Source organism: Culex pipiens, chromosome 3 (assembly GCF_016801865.2).
Source record: "Culex pipiens pallens isolate TS chromosome 3, TS_CPP_V2, whole genome shotgun sequence".
NCBI classification, from domain to species: Eukaryota; Metazoa; Arthropoda; class Insecta; order Diptera; family Culicidae; genus Culex; species Culex pipiens.
This window is the reverse complement of record NC_068939.1, coordinates 77,293,068-77,314,202: the sequence shown is the minus strand read 5'-3', so window position 1 is coordinate 77,314,202 and position 21,135 is coordinate 77,293,068. Positions and strand designations below refer to the sequence as shown.

General features: G+C 36.0%; 1 protein-coding gene across 1 annotated transcript in view; it reads right to left on the bottom strand.

Moving 5' to 3' along the window:
- LOC120428565 (G-protein coupled receptor 52) overlaps positions 1 to 21,135 on the bottom strand; it is a 103,087-nt gene that overhangs the window by 34,842 nt on the left and 47,110 nt on the right. The gene's annotated exons all lie outside the window — the stretch shown is intronic.

The window sequence follows — 21,135 nt, the reverse complement described above, 5'->3', positions numbered from 1 at the left end:
CTGATCACGAATCCGAGGTCCGTTTTTTGATATCTCGTGACGGAGGGGCGGTACGACCCCTTCCATTTTTGAACATGCGAAAAAAGAGGTGTTTTTCAATAATTTGCAGCCTGAAACGGTGATGAGATAGAAATTTGGTGTCAAAGGGACTTTTATCTAAAATTAGACGCCCGATTTGATGGCGTACTCAGAATTCCGAAAAAACGTATTTTTCATCGAAAAAAACACTAAAAAAGTTTAAAAATTCTCCGATTTTCCGTTACTCGACTGTAAACAATTTTGGAACATGTCATTTTATGGGAAATTTAATGTACTTTTCGAATCTACATTGACCCAGAAGGGTCATTTTTTCATTTAGAACAAAATTTTTCATTTTAAAATTTCGTGTTTTTTCTAACTTTGCTGGGTTATTTTTTAGAGTGTAACAATGTTCCACAAAGTTTTAGAACAGACAATTACAAAAAATTTGATATATAGACATAAGGGGTTTGCTTATAAACATCACGAGTTATCGCGATTTCACGAAAAAAAGTTTTGAAAAAGTAACTTTTTGCGTTTCACTTTGTTTCGTCGTCCGTGTCTGTCACGGGTGACCATGAACGGCCATGATCGATGACGACCAACTTTTTCAAAACATTTTTTCGTAAAATCGCGATAACTCGTGATGTTTATAAGCAAAGCCCTTATGTCTATATATCAACTATTTTGTAATTGTCTGCTCTACAACTTTGTAGAACATTGTCACACTCTAAAAAATAATACTGCAAAGTTAGAAAAAACACGAAATTTTAAAATGAAAAATTTTGTTCTAAATGAAGAAATGACCCTTCTGAGTCAATGTAGAATCGAAAAGTACATTAAATTTCCCATAAAATGACATGTTCCAAAATTTTTTACAGTCGAGTAACGGAAATTGGGAGAATTTTTAAAACTTTTTTAGTGTTTTTTTCAATGAAAAATACGTTTTTTTGAAATTCTGAGTACGCCATTAAATCGGGCGTCTAATTTTACATAAAAGTCCCTTTGACACCAAATTTCTATCTCATCACCGTGTCAGGCTGCAAATTATTGAAAAACACCTCTCTTTTCGGATGTTCAAAAATAGAAGGGGTCGTACCGCCCCTCCGTCACGAGATATCAAAAAACGGACCTCGGATTCGTGATCAGGGACAAAAGTTACCCTTTAGGACAAAGTTTCACGCAAAACGAAGAGGGGTCGGGGCAACTGCTGTGTGAGTTGGCGGAGAATTACCCGTTTATAAAAAACTTAAAATATGAAAAAAGCGTTTGAAATTTGTTTAAATGTTCTGATTGACATAGATTGAATTTCAATTTTATTCAAATATTGGCGGAAAAGCTACTATCAATGAATTTATGAAAATATTTATTTTCCTGATTTTAACGTTTTGTTTTGGTGTAGAGTTAATTCAAAATTACCTGAATATTTTACAATCGATTTGACATGTCTTTTAATACATTTTTTTGTTTTAATTTCCATTCAAACCAATTTATATCATGGTTTAAAATTCGGCATTCAATAAGCTAATCAACTTTCAAAAAAATTGCAATGAATGTAAAGGTATTTTACCCATAATAAAATTTAAATTGTAAGTGTTACTTTTTATGTTACGTTTTACTGGAGATAAAGTGCTAACTAATGATAAAAAGTGTTTGATGGACGATTTGTTATTTGCATTGCTTTGAATTTTTGAAATAGCGATTTTTAGAAACTGTTAAAAATACATTTAAATGATTTCTAAGCTCTTTTTGACTTCAGATTTGATATTGCTTTCAAAGATCTTGTGATATTTTGATAAAGTGAACCGTTTTCAAACTACCCCAAATTCAAATTCTCTGCTATATTTTCTTTAGAACATTTTTGATCCATTGTTCCTTTGCTGAGATGCAGGCCATGACTTATTTTGCAAGAGAAAAAAAAATCACACAAACAGGTTTCTAATATTTATTTCTACAAAACCTTACTATATTTAAGCAACGCGAATCAGATTAATGATGATGAAATTAAAAGTTTGTTAGCATCTTTTTTATTGCATATTCGACAAGTTCACATATTTCCCCTTGATTGACATATTCCACTTTTTTTTTTACAGTTGAGCAACGAAAAAAAAATCAGTTGATTATAGAGACTTTACATTTTAGTGCATTTGTTTCAACATGGTGGATAGCGAAAGAGGAAAGTTTACAGAGTTCTAAATCACTAGATCTTAAAATAATGAGTTCGTAAGTTAATCTTCATACTCTTCTTTTTAGATTTCATCACTTAGTTCATTCCTCATATCAAAATAATATTTTTCTTTTAATGTATCTTCGTCTTTTTCATTTTGTTGTTAATTAACTATTGGCATCTCCAGACTCGATTATCCGAAACCTCGATCATCCAAAGGTTTGTAAGGGACTGAAAATAGGATCATGAACATAAATTTGTGTTCATATGTTATTATTGTCTTCCTTTCAACATCAAATTCGAATTCTGTGAACCCATGTTGGTCCAATTTGAATGAATTTGAAAAATTAATTGCTTAAAAATGCATTTTCTAAATATTTCATCAACGCCATCATGCCAAATCTAAATCACTTTAGAGTAATTAAGAAGTCATACCTAAGCTCAACGATCAAACATAAGACAGTGGAAAAAAATGTTGATTCGATTATTCGGAGTGCAATTTTCACAAGGCCTTCTTATAATCGAGTTTTGACTGTATGCCCTTTTCAAACGATGCTCCAGATTTTTTAGATTGCACGTCTCGTGGCGCAAATATCTTCAACTCTGACCCCACAGCAGTGATTAAACAGTTCGTTTTCATATGATAAATCTAAACCCATGAATGGAAGACTCATATCAAGAAACGATTGATCAACCACAGCTTTACTATCGCGCAGAAAAAACTCTTTCGACAAGATAATGCGTAGCTTAATACCCAAACAACGAAAATCAAACTGGTAAATCTTTTTAAAATAGGCTTGCGCTTCCGATTATAACGATTTTTCTTGAATTTGCGATTTTGCTTCGTCAATTTCGAGTAAAGAAACATTTAGTGTACATTACTATACTTTACTGAAAAACATATCTTTTTAAAATGCTAATAAATGCAAGAGGTCGTATAGCCCTACCGTCACGAGTTATTGAAAAACTAACTTAATCCACCTATGTGCCTTCCTCACTCTTTGCCAACAATGGGTGATATGTGATATGATGGGTTTGCACACAAATTTCGTCTAATTTCGTTAAGTTCCGGAATACAAAAAATACACATATCACTCAAGGGCTCATAAGTGGTCATAGCTTGAGACAGGGTTGCCAAATCTTCAATAATGTTTTGGACTCGTTGGAAAGGTCTTTCGATTACCTTACCAACGATGGGTCGGATGATGGATCCGGACATTGTTTACATACATTTAAGTGAGATCCAGCTACAAAAAAGTACATAAATATCACTTAAGTGGTCAGAACTCGAGACAGGGTTGCCAGATCTTCAATGTTTTGGGCTCGTTGGAAAGGTTTTTCGATTACCTTACCAACGATGGGTCTGATGGTGGATCCGGACATAGTTTACATACATTTAAGTGAGATCCAGCTACAAAAAAGTACATAAATATCACTTAAGTGGTCAGAACTCGAGACAGGGTTGCCAGATCTTCAATGTTTTGGGCTCGTAGGAAAGGTCTTTCGATTACCTTACCAACGATGGGTCGGATGGTGGATCCGGACATAGTTTACATACATTTAAGTGAGATCCAGCTACAAAAAAGTACATAAATATCACTTAAGTGGTCAGAACTCGAGACAGGGTTGCCAGATCTTCAATGTTTTGGGCTCGTTGGAAAGGTCTTTCGATTACCTTACCAACGATGGGTCTGATGGTGGATCCGGACATAGTTTACATACATTTAAGTGAGATCCAGCTACAAAAAAGTACATAAATATCACTTAAGTGGTCAGAACTCGAGACAGGGTTGCCAGATCTTCAATGTTTTGGGCTCGTTGGAAAGGTCTTTCGATTACCTTACCAACGATGGGTCTGATGGTGGATCCGGACATAGTTTACATACATTTAAGTGAGATCCAGCTACAAAAAAGTACATAAATATCACTTAAGTGGTCGAACTCGAGACAGGGTTGCCAGATCTTCAATGTTTTGGGCTCGTTGGAAAGTTCTTTCGATTACCTTACCAATGATGGGTCGGATGGTGGATCCGGACATTGTTTACATACATTTAAGTGAGATCCAGCTACAAAAAAGTACATAAATATCACTTAAGTGGTCAGAACTCGAGACAGGGTTGCCAGATCTTCAATGTTTTGGGCTCGTAGGAAAGGTCTTTCAATTAACTAACTAACGATGTGTAGCATGATGATGTTTGGTTCAGTTTACTGCCTTTTATTCAACTTCCGAAAATATGCGAAAACACATTTTTATACATAACTTTTGAACTACTTATCGAAACTTCAAACAATTCAATAGCACCGTATGGGACCCTAAACCAAGTCGAATGCGACTGGTTTGGTCAACATCGGTTCAGCCAGTGCTGAGAAAACTGAGTGAAATTATTGGTCACATACACACACACATACACACAGACATTTGTTCAGTTTTCGATTCTGAGTCGATATGTATACATCAAGGTGGGTTTTCGAGCTTTAAATAAAAAGTTCAATTTTAGAGCAGGATTATAGCCTTACCTCAGTGAGGAAGGCAAAATGGATTTAGTATTCGTGATCAGGGATCAAAATTATCCCTTAGAACAAAGTTTCACGAAATTCGAAGAGGAGTCGGGGCAACTGCTGTATGAGTTGTCGGTCCCATGTCCGGACCCATATTTTGACCTATCATTAAATAGGTAATTCAACGACCATCCCAACAAGTATGAAGGTTTGAAGATCTGGCAACCCTGTCTCAAGTTATGACCAGATAATTCATATCGGGGTACTTTTTGAAGTTGGATCACAATATTTTTCAACTCTACTGTTGCACAATAAACAAATTAAACTAACTTCAAATTGAATTATAATTGCAAAATCTACCAAAACAAAAAAAAAACTATTTTCTTCTCACGTAAACTTCAGCAAAAAAAATGGCAAAAGATCTCAAAAATAACCACAATAATTCACTGTAACGGAACTTTTATCTTTGAAGCGCAGAGGAAAAACTCAGGAAAAAACAAGAATCTCTATTATCCTTGAGCAAGAAAAACTGCGGCACCGTTCAGTTGCAGCGTGCACACCTCCAGCGAGAAACTAGTACAGAGTCATAGTTATACAAACACACAGGAAGCTGGGAGGCGGGAGTTTTCCCACCCACAAAACTATGACGCATTTGTTGACCTGGTTGCTGATGACACCCCGCTCACAGCATCCGTGCAACTCGTCCCCATTCACCACGTCATATCGAGCGACGAGGGAGGCCACCTTCGTATGGGCACAGCAGCATCATCACCAGCAGCAGCCCCCAAAGCAAGTTGATGGCGCACAGAAATGGCTTTTCCGTGCGATTTAAAGCTACCCTAGTGTGCAGATATGATCGCTAGGGTGGTTCATTCAACCAATTTCTTGTCTCAAATCAGTTTCCAAAACTAAATAAGGATCCACCCTAAATTCGTTCCCAATGATGTGCATGTGGAACGTTTTACTATCGGTAAACTGAATACATGTAGCTATTTTATACGGAAGTGTCCTTCAAGTCTGTGAGTGTGAGCAGCTTCAGGTTGGGTGGGTGATGACGAGAGTAAAATGCAGCAAAGCGAAAAAACTGGGTGGCAGGATAAAGGATAATAATGAGCAGCAGCATCCCCCTCCCCTTCTTCTCTCTTTATTTGAATGCTTTTCATCGACCGTCTCTCACTCACATGGGAGTGAAATGACGGGGGTGTGACGGGGCTCGTGTGTATGAGGGCGTGTATGAAATCACGTACAGACCTTACGTCTGCTGCGCCTGATATCATGAATGGTCCACGGTGGTGACAATGAGCTGGGGAAAAAAGTGCACCCACACTTTAGGGGGGGGAGAAATGGTGCGAAACTAAAGTGCACAGGACACACGATCCTGGTGCATTGGACGTGGAAAGGTTATCGATATATTTTAAAATTGAATTTTGAAACGCTGTATCGAGTTTGGTGGAGAAGAGTAGAATATCACTGAACATGAGCTGATCAACTTAGAAATGTTCTGGAGAAAGCTTTTTAAATGGGATTTAACCAAAAAATAAATAAAATAAAAAAAAGTATTTAAAAAAAAACCGTGAAACACATTTTTTTACTTTTTAAGCACTTTGGCCACTGAAGCTTTTATTTTCAACATCATTGGCGTGTAGGCCAGATCCTTGCGCATATTTTGGTATATATAACATTGAATTTAAGTACTGTGGAGCTCAGGCCTTCAAAGTTTTGAAATTTTTCGAAAAAACGGCTAAGCAGAAAAGATAGGCGACGTGCCAATTCATTTTGCTCAAAACTTCAATGTTATATATAACAAAACATGCGCAAGGATCTGGCCTACACGCCAATGATGTTGAAAATAAAAGCTTCAGTGGCCAAAGTGCTTAAAAAGTCTACATTTTTGAAAAAATGTGTTTTACGGGTTAAATCCCATTTAAATTCAAATGCAAAGTGACAGCTCCTATTAAGTTCAATCAAGCTCATATTTGAAATTTGAGCTCAGTACGCCCACCAGAACCAGCCCCTGAATGCCCGCCAAAAAGTAATTTTTGTTACATCCTTCTGAGTATGATCGTAGTAGCTGTTTATAACAGGAATGAGTTAAATACCGAAGAATTTTGAAAATTGGCAGCAATTTTCCTACTGAAATAGATATAACATTACTGAAATTGGATAAAATATCATACTTTTTTTTTGCAAAATTGTTCATCATATTGTTTGCAAAAATGCTACAGCATCAGTTTTTTTGCATTCTGACATTTCAGTTTATTTACCAGAGCAAATTGAAAACATTTTTTTAGAAATAACACTGTTTTACACCTCCAGATGACGCTGGGACTCAAGTAATCGACCGATTAAAGGTATACTATGTCAGGAATATATTTTGGGAACTAAGAATTGATATCTTGATGAAAATTAACTTCTTTGTCCAGAGTTAGACCGAGATTTAAGACGTATTTTTGAGGTATTAGGTGATATATTAAGTTTTTTAACTTCAAATCGCGATAAAATCAGTTTTCACCGACAGAATATTTTGGTAATCGATTTTACTGACTCAGAATAGTCCCCCCAACAACCTCCAGGAGAAATTTGCATGAGGTGCATGCAAGTTGCATAATAATCCCCTTCTTACCCACCGTGCGCCACTTCTATGAGATTTTTCAATTTTTATGTTTAAAAGTTAAATTTTAAGGTGAGGTCACGATTTTTTTCGTCCAAATTTTTTGGGGAAATAGCCTAAAATGTAAAAAAAGACTCACGAAAAATGCAGGATGGTATGTCTCTCCCAAAAAAATACAAATATCAATTACTAAAACTGTTTTTTTGAAAAGTGGTCTAGAAGTCAAAATTTCCAAATTTTCGATGCCCCAGACAATTTTACATAAAAATCTCTATATTGACCACTGTCCTATGTCCAATCCTTGTGAAGATACAGCGGTTTTAAAAATAAAAATGTTGAAAAAATAGGGTTTTTTATGGTTTTTTGCAATTTCCAAATGACAGACTTGATTTTTCAGTCTCGAAAATATTTTTACCGGAAAGCTCGTCCAATTTCCTATAAGTTTGCCTTTGACAGCTTTTTAATTTGACTCGTTTTAATATTTACGTAAGCTTATTTACTATCAGGTTTCTACCACACTGAAAAAAATATACTGTTCTCAGTTATGAGCAATGTAATTATGCTTATATTTGTAAGCCTATACATTCAATTGAAATGCTGTCAAATGCAAACTTATAGGAAATTGGACGAGCTTTCCGGTAAAATTATTTTCGAGACTGATAAATCAAGTCCGTAATTTAGAAATTGCAAAAAACAATCAAAAAACCTAATCGTGACATCACCTTTAAATTAAACTTTTATAGAAGTGGCGTGTATTTTTCTTTCAGTGTATTTTTTTTCATAAAGATCGTCCAATTTCCAACAAATTTGTCTTAGAGCAACATAAAGATAAGCAAGATAAAGTGGAAGAAATTCGATGAATTCTAAATTTAACAGATCATTGCAAACAACCATTGAACCAAACATTCAAATCCAAATCGGAAAACCCCACCGAAGCGTGCCGAAACCGAACCCATCTCGTTTCACTAACGATTTGCGTTTTTGTTTGCACACTTCATTGCACAACAAATGCTCTCACAGGACGTACCGTTATATCCTCCTCACAAAACCAGGAGCCATCCTGCATGCAGCGAGAAAAAAAAACACAGGACGCGCTTCCGCGAGCACAATAAAGCACAAAACAACCAACCACCCACTCACCAGGTCCAATGTCACCCCCTCACCAGCAGCAGCAGTCTCGAAGCAAGTTGTGACGTCATTCCGGCCCCGGGAAAACCGGGGAAAACGCGAGAGAAAGAGAGCTTCTCTCTCACGACTCATGGCACTCACCGTTTGTGAGTGACTTTGTTGTGTTACGAGAGCAATCGAAAAGGATAGCGACTCTGCGTTGTTGGTGTTGGTGAACGTGCTTTGTTTGTGTGCGTGCGGTCGAGCTAAACTAGTAGTTCTCATTTCCTTGCCTTCTCTCATGTGATTGGGGTTAACAGGGTGGGTGGCGGAAGCGGCCCTAACAAGCCTCCCAATCAATGAGGGCTCGTGAGAAAGTTACGTCAAAGGCTCTGACAAGGATCCCTGGGAGAAGGGCAAAGGATGGGGGTGGTGGTGGTGATTGTGGGTGTCTGACACGGGCAACGTCAAGTGATAGCGTGAATTGACTGTAAAATGAAGCGGTTTATGGTTGAATGGTCCAGTAAATCGCTTGAACTCCCGTTTATGGCAGTTATTGATGGTTGAGAGGAATAAAAAACAATTTTTATTGCAATTCACTTTAAAAACTATTTTTTATCAATCAAAAAAATACTTAAAGCACCAACTTTGTTCACAACCAAAGGAATGACTTCATCTTAATAAAAGTGCCATCCAGATATTCATCAAAAGCCAATAAAGTTTGATTTTATAGTGCAATCAGCTGAACTGCACTCACTGCATCTCGTCACAGCATGGAGCGGATTCAAAAAGGCGAGTGGGATGATGCTCTTAATATTGCCCACGGCAAGCAGCGCAATATGTTGTTATTCCTCTCGAAAACGTACGCAATTTATGGTTTCGATCCCATGCGACGACCTTGATGGAGCGATGAAATCGCATACTGGGATGCAAGTTGAGACCTTGTTATTTTAAATTTTAGTAAGTTACAAACTGAACTCTTTTCTACCACTACAAAACAATATTCGGCATATTTTGAATTTAATTAGGAGCTAAACTTATTTTTGCCGTTCCGGAGATATGATTGATTTTTTTTTGTAGGTTGTCAACTTTTGTTCTACGAAAAATATCCCTTGCCTTGTTTTATGTTTTCTTCATTTAGTTTTATTATTTTTATTTAAATTGATCTTGTATAGTTTTTCAATTGTCAGAAGTTTTATGCCTATTCTACAAACTCTGGTCATTTTCATTTGGCAAATTGCTGTTTTTTAATTTCCCAGATAGGGGAACAGCATTTAATTCCAGCGTGCCTCTAATGTTGGCAGGTCAGAACTTTGACATTCAATTAAAGCTAATTAACAGCGTTTTCAACTGAACTCGAGTGACAAATATCTCAATAAGAAGTGAGCAAGCAAGTTTCTATCAAAAGTTTTGCAAAATTAGTTGTTTGAATAGTGAAAATCAGCTAATTGGATGGAGTTAGGAGCGAGGGCTTAACCTGCCAAACATACGAGAATTTCCCCTACTTCTTCGTTTATCGAGATTTTTTTTCAAATAAGGCCGTTGCAAATAATTTTCAAAGTTTATGTCGCCCCCCCCCCCTTCAAAATTGGTCTGAAAAATCAGGGGGCAAAAAAAATATTTTTTCAAAAAACTTCAAAATTTTCATGAAAATAGAAGTCTAATCAACTGAAAACAATCTAAAATGCATTTTTCTGCATTGATAATCATATTTAGCATGTTTGGGCTTGTTTAAAAATGTTTTGAACTTTTATGAAATTAAAATAAAAATTTCGTCAATACTTAAATATTTTGGAAACCAATGATGACAAAACAACTGGACAGGTGTATAATGCATTTTAAAACACTTTTTTCATTAAAATGTGGAAACTTGGCTCGTAATTTAAATTTTTATACTTTTTTTTACCCCCCCCTCCCAACCTCCCTTTCGACTTTGGTCAGAGTCGAGGGACATAAACTTCAAAAATTATTTGCAACGGCCTAAGCTTAAACCTACCGTTGAGGATGCAACAAATGTGTCAAATTTTAATCCTGGACAAAACAAAAATAATGATGGAATAGATTATTTCTTGATTTTTTTTGTGTGCTTTTTACCATATACATCACAGTTTTTCATACAAATCTTAAGGAAAAAATGTTTGGCTGGTCATAGAAAACAAGCAGGTAATCTAATCTAATCTTATCCAATCCAATCCAATCCAATCCGATCCAATCCAATCCAATCCAATCCAATCCAATCCAATCCAATCCAATCGAATCCAATCCAATCCAATCCAATCCAATCCAATCCAATCCAATCCAATCCAATCCAATCCAATCCAATCCAATCCAATCCAATCCAATCCAATCCAATCCAATCCAATCCAATCCAATCCAATCCAATCCAATCCAATCCAATCCAATCCAATCCAATCCAATCCAATCCAATCCAATCCAATCCAATCCAATCCAATCCAATCCAATCCAATCCAATCCAATCCAATCCAATCCAATCCAATCCAATCCAATCCAATCCAATCCAATCCAATCCAATCCAATCCAATCCAATCCAATCCAATCCAATCCAATCCAATCCAATCCAATCCAATCCAATCCAATCCAATCCAATCCAATCCAATCCAATCCAATCCAATCCAATCCAATCCAATCCAATCCAATCCAATCCAATCCAATCCAATCCAATCCAATCCAATCCAATCCAATCCAATCCAATCCAATCCAATCCAATCCAATCCAATCCAATCCAATCCAATCCAATCCAATCCAATCCAATCCAATCCAATCCAATCCAATCCAATCCAATCCAATCCAATCCAATCCAATCCAATCCAATCCAATCCAATCCAATCCAATCCAATCCAATCCAATCCAATCCAATCCAATCCAATCCAATCCAATCCAATCCAATCCAATCCAATCCAATCCAATCCAATCCAATCCAATCCAATCCAATCCAATCCAATCCAATCTTCATTTAGTCCAATCCAATCCAATCCAATCCAATCCAATCCAATCCAATCCAATCCAATCCAATCCAATCCAATCCAATCCAATCCAATCCAATCCAATCCAATCCAATCCAATCTTCATTTAGTCCAATCTAGTCTAATCTAATCTAATCTAATCTAATCTAATCTAATCTAATCTAATCTAATCTAATCTAATCTAATCTAATCGAATCTAATCTAATCTAATCTAATCTAATCTAATCTAATCTAATCTAATCTAATCTAATCTAATCTAATCTAATCTAATCTAATCTAATCTAATCTAATTTAATCTAATCTAATCTAATCTAATCTAATCTAATCTAATCTAATCTAATCTAATCTAATCTAATCTAATCTAATCTAATCTAATCTAATCTAATCTAATCTAATCTAATCTAATCTAATCTAATCTAATCTAATCTAATCTAATCTAATCTAATCTAATCTAATCTAATCTAATCTAATCTAAATCAGGCTTAGCCATCGTTTCAGAAACATACTATTGGTGCGATTACTTCCAAAATCCTTCTTTTATAAACGGCCAGGCCAACTGTAAAGTAGGGTGCACAAAATATAGAACTTTTTTTCAAAACCTCGCTCCACAAGCTGAATATTGTTCCTTGACCTATTTTAGGACTCTGGACCAAATATGAGCAAAATCGATCATCATTTACCCATAGGGACGTGGCGTTACATCGTGCTGCCATCTGGTTTTTTTAATTGCAAGAGTGGAAAAGTGCTGAGTCATCGTGGAAAATGTGGTCTAAAAATAGCGACGCCATCCCCCTATTGATACTCGGAGGTGAAGTTTGTATGGGAAAATCTAAACAATGTATGGAAAACCCAAGTTTCTTACGGTTTAGTCTGCACTGTGTGCTACTTCCTTCCAAATATTCTCAAAAGAAAGAAAGATGCTCTACAACTATGTAGAACATACTAAAGCTGTAAAACTCGATTCTGAAAAGTTATTAGCGATTCAAAAAAATCATTTTTATATGAAAAACATTTTGCTCACCAACTATAGGCTCGGGTATCAATGGGTTAATCTTATTCAATTTCGCTCAAAATTTCCACGGATGCTTAAAATAACCCAAAAAACCGTTTTCCGCTTGTGGAGCAAAAGGTCATTTTTTCTGGGTACCCTACTGTAAAGTTAACAAAAAAGATGATTCGTTAAAGTGGATTAAGATTTAGCACGAATGTTCAAACAACAACACATTTCTGAATCTACAAGGGAGGAAGCAAAAAAATCAATTCTTCAAATGCATTTATTTTTATGTTCAATCTTTTTTTGATACGGTGCACAGTGGATCCAGGTATGACAAAAATAAAAAAAAAATGAATGTTAAATTTCAGCAGTGTTAGTATTTTTCTATTTTTTCTCATACCTTCAAAAACTCTTTCCCAAATTTTGAGCAAGATTGGATGTAATTTGAATTTTTGGCGGCTTTGAGAGTGCAGACATATTTGTTATTTCTAGTAGCTGAAACTTCAAAATTCGCAAAAAATATTTTTTCTTAAAACTAGCATAACTCAGCCAATTTTAAACCAAATTTGATTCTTCTGGCTGCATTCGAAAGGCATTTAAAAGTTGTTAATTTCACTGTTCTTGGAATGGACCCCTCCCCCCTTTTTAGCTATTGAAATGAAAGAAAGCATTAACTATTTTCAAGATTTTTTCGAATTTCAACCCTTCAGGAACAATTTTGTACGGGTGTGACCAATGTCTCGTATGCAGTTTCTGTCGTGAAATTTAATGTACTTTCAGGCAGTGTATAGCAAATTTTGCTCATACTTGCTCGAAAGATCAAAATTCGCATGTTTCTAAAAAAAGTCAAAGTGGATCTACTCTACTCTATTCACGAATCGGATCAAAAAGTCAGGTATGGCAATCGCCTTATGATCTTTCTTTGTACTTCTTTGTACTAATGTAATACTGGATTTTGGATTTCTTAGTGTACCAAGAACCCCCCCCCCCCCCCCTCTCCCTCGTCTTTTTTATGACTTGGTTAAATATTCCTGTTGGAATGACTGAAAACTTCAACGGCGAAAATACTTTCTATTGTAAAATTCTATCTTGTGACCCGTCTGCTGAAAAAGATAGGCAGTGTCACAAGATTGCACACAAGCTACGATGTGTATCTGCGTGGAGAATTATTGGAACAAAGTGATGCGGGCAGTGATAAACATAGTTAATGAGCAATTGCAAACATTTTAATGAATACCGTCATCAGGGTGACATTGGGTCTGGTGGGTGAGATACAGTGTGTGTGTGTGTGTGGTCCAATCCAATACCCGCTGGCCGGCAGCGAAATTATGGGAAAGTATAGTTTGTATCAGACTTGGGTTGAGCTGATACAGCTTATCTCAGTCCCGGGTATTAGGTGGTGACAGCCCTCGCGCTGCTTCCAATGACCCATTTCAGAATGGCAGAGATCCTAGCGGCCCAATTCCGAGGTCATTGGGCATTGTCTGGCCCCGCCTAAACATAGTACAAGAACCAGACGGGTCCTCGACCTATCTTTAAACTTCCAATCCCATCAGGCAAAACAGGGATCAGCGCGTATTTAATGATTGTTGAAAAGTAGGCAAAATGTGAAAATTTCAGTTTGGATAGATCTCACCAAGTTTCTGGTTTCTGGTAGTCCTAAGCACCCGGGAGTTGTCCCATATTTAGGCCGCTTGAGCGCTGCATGACGACACTTCCGAAAATATTCTTGGCGAACTGCTTTTATTTCTTTCGCACTACTTGATTTTTTAACGAGTTGAATACAACCCTTAGAACGAGCTTGCCCACATCACACTAATACTACTGCAAGAGCGAAGCCGCCGCGATGATCTGTCAAACCCTTGACCAAGCGGCGTAGAAAACAAAAATCGCGAAAAAAACTGCCCAAATTCCCAAAATTGCAAGAAATCTTCACTTTCCACATGAAATCTACACATGGTATAATCTTTTCACTACTTTTCACGCGATTTACTACAAAAACTACCGACTAAACAATTCAAATTCCGCGGACCACACACCGCCAGCCTCTGCTCTCGATGGCCTTGATTTGTAAGCCCTGGTGGGTGAGATACAGTCATACAAAATTGTTAAAATTTGTATGACCCAATCTCACCCCCAGACCTAATGTCACCCCTGATGACGGTACATACTTTTTTTGGTACGATAGATTTTCTTGTGGGAATCCTAACCATGCAAGATTTTTTTTCAACTGTCCCAAAAAATCTTCCAAAAAGTCTTCCTAAAAGCAGTTTTTACCTTACATATTTTTATGTGCAGCTTAGTACATGAAAAGCAGAGCAGACCTTGGCTCTAGTCGTGGATGAAGAGAAGAGGGAAGATGGGAAATTAAAAAAAAAATCAAAACTTTATTCTCAACTTTTTTAATTAAAATGTATCACAAATTACTCTAATTAATAACTCTAATGCAAAACAAAAAGTTAATGATTTATTAATTTTGTAGGTTTATCTTTGTTTTGCACCCTAGTATTTGGAGAATATTCGAAAGGGGGACGAGATAAAAACTTGAAATGACATTTTCGTTGGCCTCAACAAAAATCTAGAGTTTTTTTAAAGGTCATTTAATTTATTGTGTTTCATATGTTTATAGGACCTTTAAAAAAAATCTAGAAATGTCTTCTGATCTTTTTCTACCTAAACTACAGATACTACTAAAATGTGCACAGTTAAAATGTGATGATAATCTCATAGAAGCCAAATAACACTTTTCCTCAAATACACAAATTTTGGAACACCCTATTAACTGGACCACTCTAACGTTACTACTGTACTGATCCTGATCAACTTTTCGGAAGATGACAAAGCTGTTATTTAAAAGTGTGGTATCTACGAATTTGGTTTAACAAAATTTCGGTTATGGATCATTGTGATATGGTACCACCCTAACATTTTATTTGTTAAGATTTACACACACACACACACACAATCAAAATTCCAAGCTACTATTGATAAAAAAATACAATTTCGGCAATTAAAAAAAAATATTTGAAAAATAAATATTTATGAACCACCCTAATGTACTTAGATTTTATTTCATGAAAACATAAATATGTTTTTTGAATTCAGCTGCTCAAAATTACCCTAATATGACATATTTGGTAGAATACCTGGCATTTTTTAATTTTGTCACACCTTTGTTCGGAGAGGATCCACTGTGCGGTGCAAAATCTGGAACCAGAATTGAGACTTTTTGATAATTAAATTATGATGTTTGGTAGAAATCAATGATATAAACACGCAAAAAATCCAAATTTATTTGAATTAACTAATTCTGATTTTAAATCAAAATGACTTAACCCTTTTTTGAAAAGGGCATCGTTTTCTACAAATTTCCGTCCAATGTTTTGCTATTTGTATTTAATTAGGGGAACAGCACCTAATTCCAGTGTGCCTCTAATGTTGGCAGAAATTTGACATTCAATTAAAGCTAATTAAAAGCGTTTTCAACTGAAATCGAGTGATAAATAGCTCAATAAGAAGTGAGCAAGCAAGTTTCTACCAAAAGTTTTGCAAAATTAGTTGTTTAAATAGTGAAATTCAGCAAATTTGATGGAGTTAGGAGCGAGTGCTTAGCCTGCCAAACATATGAGAATTTCCCCTTTTTGGAGGAAAAGCATCTCTGAAAAAAATGTTTTTGTAGTTTCCTACAATGTTTGTTTTTTTATTATCTTTGTTGACAAGACTGCTGGGTACTGAGGTTAAGTCGTTTTAAATTAATATTTCTTGATTTTTTTCAGTGTTGCTTTATAATCTCACATTTTTCAACTCGCGGTATTTTGGAAACTATAAAAAAAAGTTATTTCGAAAAATTTAAAAACAAGCTAAATTATTTAGAATAGACCAAAAATACTTTTTGTGACATTTCATATATAAAATATTGACTTATTATACAATAAATGCGAGAACGTAGCTAATTACTAAAATTCAAAATTGGTTTCAAAATGTATTTTAAGTGATTTTTTTGAACGAAGCCATTTTAGAAGCTAAGTTGGGTTTCAGAAGGTCATGTAAATTTCCCAAGTAATTTTCTGCAACGAGAATATTATTTTGTCGTTTGATTTTTACAAAAAAAATGGCAAGAAAACAAGTAAAACAAAATAATAGCCATTTGGTGGCAAAAACACAGATAAAAAAAATAAAACATAAAGATGATCGAAAACAAATTATTCCATTGTGTCCCTCGTCAAGACATAAGCACAAAGGGAAAAAGGGAGGGTGGGATAGATGATTTAATTTTGTGTTTGAATTTTGAAAAAAAGTAAATCATAGCTTAGAATGACTGACACATGATAGCAGTATTGGGACAGGTTTACAAAATGTTTGTTCATTCAATTTTTTTTTGGGTTCATGATTTTCTCTAATCCAAAGGTCGAAAACATGAAAAATTCATTAAATGTCTGTTTAATGTGTAGATTTAAACATTTTGTAACTCATGATAAATCTATTTATAATATGGTTCGTTATCACAGATTGAATCCCCAAAGAAAATTCTGTTAGCATTGAATTTAAGATTCAAGCTGCAAAAATCTTCATTAAACCAGCTGAACGCAAAACCAAAATTCCTCAATACCAATCCCTTCATCCAAAGTCGCTAAAAATGGTACCCATCTCGTGACTCCATCCATCCTTCCCAGCCCAGACAGATTTCTAGACGATCTTGGTTCAATTCGGTATAGTAACCGGAAGAGACGTGCCCTGGCATATGAGACATCACGACGCTCGTCTGGGAAGGAGGCGAGATGGTGACGTGCCCCTCGCTCACGACTGGCACACAACATGTTTATTAACCGCCTCGTTTTCCGCGATTCTCTAATTTATTTGTAAATAAAACGCATACACACACTTGAGGAGGAGGAGGGTACCCTTGTGGGAAGTAGTTGGTATACAGGGCGGGTTGTAGGAACATACGGTAAGGTTCTATATTTAAAATTCCATTGCGATGAGGACACACACACATCTCATGTCTCGAGGAAGTGTCAAGTAATGTAAACACAGTTTAACAACATGCATGTAAGACTAATAGCATTTCGTTGCAAATATAGTTGTTATATTTGCACGGTAAAAAAACGAATATTAGGTTATGATACATATTTCAGGACTTACAAATAAGTTCACAAAACATGTAAATTTTGAAAATAATTTAAAATTTGATGAAAATTTAAAAACAGCTTCTGTCAAGTGTGGATTCTTGTCCAAGAAATAGTAATTTAATAGCTTTTTCTTATTTGGTATCCAATGCCACACTTCCGGATCGAAGCGTCCGCCGTGGAGACCCCCCGGCAGCTGGAAAGCTGAGCACGACGAGGGGTCCTCCACTTGTTGAAGATGGGTTCCCCTTTTTTGTCTTCTTTACAGTTGTTGTTGTCGTGTCGCAGTCGCCAGTGTGTCACACGACTTTTCACGTTTCATTCTTTTGTTTTGTTCTTTCATCTTCTTGGCACGAGACAATGAACAAAACGACTTACTTTGTGTGTACGTGTGTGGCTGTGTCGTGGAGATTCTTACAAAACGATAAAAAAATAAGTAATGATGGGAATATTACCGGCGTGACACCATGTTATTGAGATGGTAAATCCGAGGGACGGGCCTTTTGAGTTTTTTAATTCTTTTCTTGTTGACGATATTGAAATGGAGAGGCTCAAGCCAAAATGGCCAAAATCAACAATGAATCTTCTTTCCGGTGAAACATTAAGACGGTAAACATATTGAAAGTTGACATTTAATCAATATTCAGTTCAAGTGGTATGTAATCCACTCTTACTAACTTACTCAATCAATCATTTAAAAAATATTTCACTGAATCACTTAAGGGGTTGCATACATGTAAATCGGCAAAAATGTCAGAGGTTGATTAAGCACACATTTGAACTTTAAAAAAAAACTGTTCTCTGGGCATTAAAATATACATTTTCATCTTCTAACAAAACAAATTTGAAGCCATTTGGTTGTACCGTTGCCGAGATATAGCTATTTGAAGTTAGCAGTTTAAAAAAACGCGTGCTACGATATCTCAACACTTCTCTGACCAAATCGGCTCAATATTTTGGTGAAGACTATTCCCGTGTACATAACGAAGGCCGGTTTTCAAAAAGTTTATTTTAAAAAGAGATAAAAATACTGATATGTTTTTCATATAAAAAATCCTCAGTATTTGATTTTGTATTTTTTAAAAAGGCAAAATTAAAAAATCGGGCTTTGTCATGCACATGAGATATGTCTTTTTTCTTTTTATATAGACATCACACCGTCTTTTCATACTGTATTTATAACTAAACTGGACAAACACAGAACACCCAGAGGAGATGGGCGGAATCAAACCCGGGCGCCTTAGCACACATGAGGGATCGGCAGCCGAAGCCGCTAACCACCGCGCCACAGGGTCTTGAGAGTCTTCACCTCAAATTTCAGCCAATTTGGTCCATCCCATCTCGAGATATCGTGGCACTCGTAAATCAACTCGGTGTTTAGAGAAAAACGCTCAATATTGATCTTAAATCGTCTCTTACTCAGTTTTATCATGTAATATCTTCATAAAACTTTCAGGAGTGATTAAAAATCATCTTTTTAGTGGATTCAATAAATTTTCTGTAACATGTAATTTGGTGATATTCCACATGTATGTAACCCCTTAATTATTAACTCATAGACTGATTTACTCGCTCACTGACGCACTCACCAAATCGTCGCTAACATGTCAAAAAGCGTCATAAACATAGGCTTTGCGTGAGACATAGCGCTTATTGAAATGTTAGCGACGAAATGTGTGTTTTACCAGCTTGAAATGTTTCTAAAGGATTCACGCATCAATCAACACACTTAGTTTGGCTGAAACTTGAAGCAAATCCCTGCAGGTAAATCTTTTCTTGATAATTATAAAAAATCACACATAAGGTTTTGGGGTAATGGGGATTCAAACTAAAAATAGCAAAAAAAAATCCCTTTTTGGACAAATTTAATTCTAAATTGGACTCAAATGACTTCAAATTGGACTTAAATGAAAGCTACGGATGTCTCCTTTCAGAAGCCGCCCACGACACCTGGATTTGGCAACTGTGTGACCTCGTGGAACCTGCTACAGCCGAATAAGATTTTTTTTATGCCCTGACTTTGACTACCTGTATAGTAGAGTGGGGCAAAGGTGCGCACCTAATGGTAATTTTTTTCATACAAAAATGTATGAAGATTTTAGTGTGCACCGTTGCCCAGCAATTTTCTTTTTAAGAAAAATGATGGTAAAAAATAAGAAGAAGAGGAATTTCAAAAATTCATTAAGGGCTATCAAAGTAATTGGTTAGGCAATACACTAGTTAAATGGTTTCAAAGATTTCGTGAACCTGAAGTTTTGTAATCCTTATTTTGCAAGCTTCAAATATTAGATCAAAATGGCCAAAAAGTGAATTTTCCCAAAAAATCTTCACAAACTTCAATTTTTTCACTTTATTTTTGCAAATACATAAAATTGACCCTAAGACAAGTCGAGAACGCAAATATGAGCTATATAGGTTGAAATTAAGTATTTAAAGGCTGGTACACACCTTTGCCCCGTACTACTCTATTCCCGAAAATGTTCAACCAATCGGATTGCTGCCGGTGGAATTCTGCAAGTATTTCTGTATACCGGTTGGATGAACCAGTTAATCTGAATCAGTTAAATTTTAATGTAAAATGACTTTTCAGACAATTTGAAGAAGTTTGATATGTCACATGATCATTTTTGAACCAGAACTGTTCAACCGGTACAACTATTGAACCGGATGGATGAACCGGTTCAGCTGAAGCGGTTGAATTTTGTTGCAAAATCTCTATTCAGGCAATTTAAAAGAGTTAGATATGTCGCATGATACATTTTGTACCAGAAATGCTCAACCGGTACAGTTATTGAACCGGTTGGATGAACCGCCCCAAGATCCACTAATTTGAAAAATGAACTTCTTATTTTGACCTCCTAGATTTACCTTCACGTATACATATTGATTTGAGCATCCCAAGTAACATTTTTTCCCAGGAGTTCTACAAGAGCTCTTCAAGATAGCTACAGCATAGCAGTTTGGACCGCGGTAGGATAAAATTCTCTTCAAGTACTCTTCCAAACTCCTGAAGAAGTTTTGAAGAGAATTTTATCCTACCGTGGTCCAAACTGCTATGCTGTAGCTATCTTGAAGAGCTCTTGTAGAACTCCTGGGAAAAAATGTTACTTGGGCATGAGCATGAGCATGAGCATGAGAGCCTTCACGTATACATATTGATTTGGAATCAAATTCTAAACAGTCTGTGCACCTTCAAAAATGCACTGGATTATCTCCGGACTGGCTGAACCGATCTGGACCAATCTGGTCTCATTTGATCCATCCTGGGTTTCATATGACAACATTACAAGGAATGGGAAAATCGTTACCAAAATTTATCAACACGTGTAGCTTGGAAAAGGAACACTGTCAAAAAAAATTAAGAAAAGTAAAAATTATATCTTTGAACAAAAAATCAAATTGCTAATTTGAAAGCAAATTACAATGACTGAAGTATAAAAAAAAGTCCATATCACTACGTAATAAAACCTCAAATCATACTAGACAGCACAAAATCCATTTCTTTAACAACAAGCCAACCCCGTAACTCTGTCGTGCCAATTATTGTACCACCAGATCGCTATCAGTTTGACGCGTGTCACACCTCATCGAACGAACCACCGGCAGCGGTACGGTTCAGCAAAAGCAGC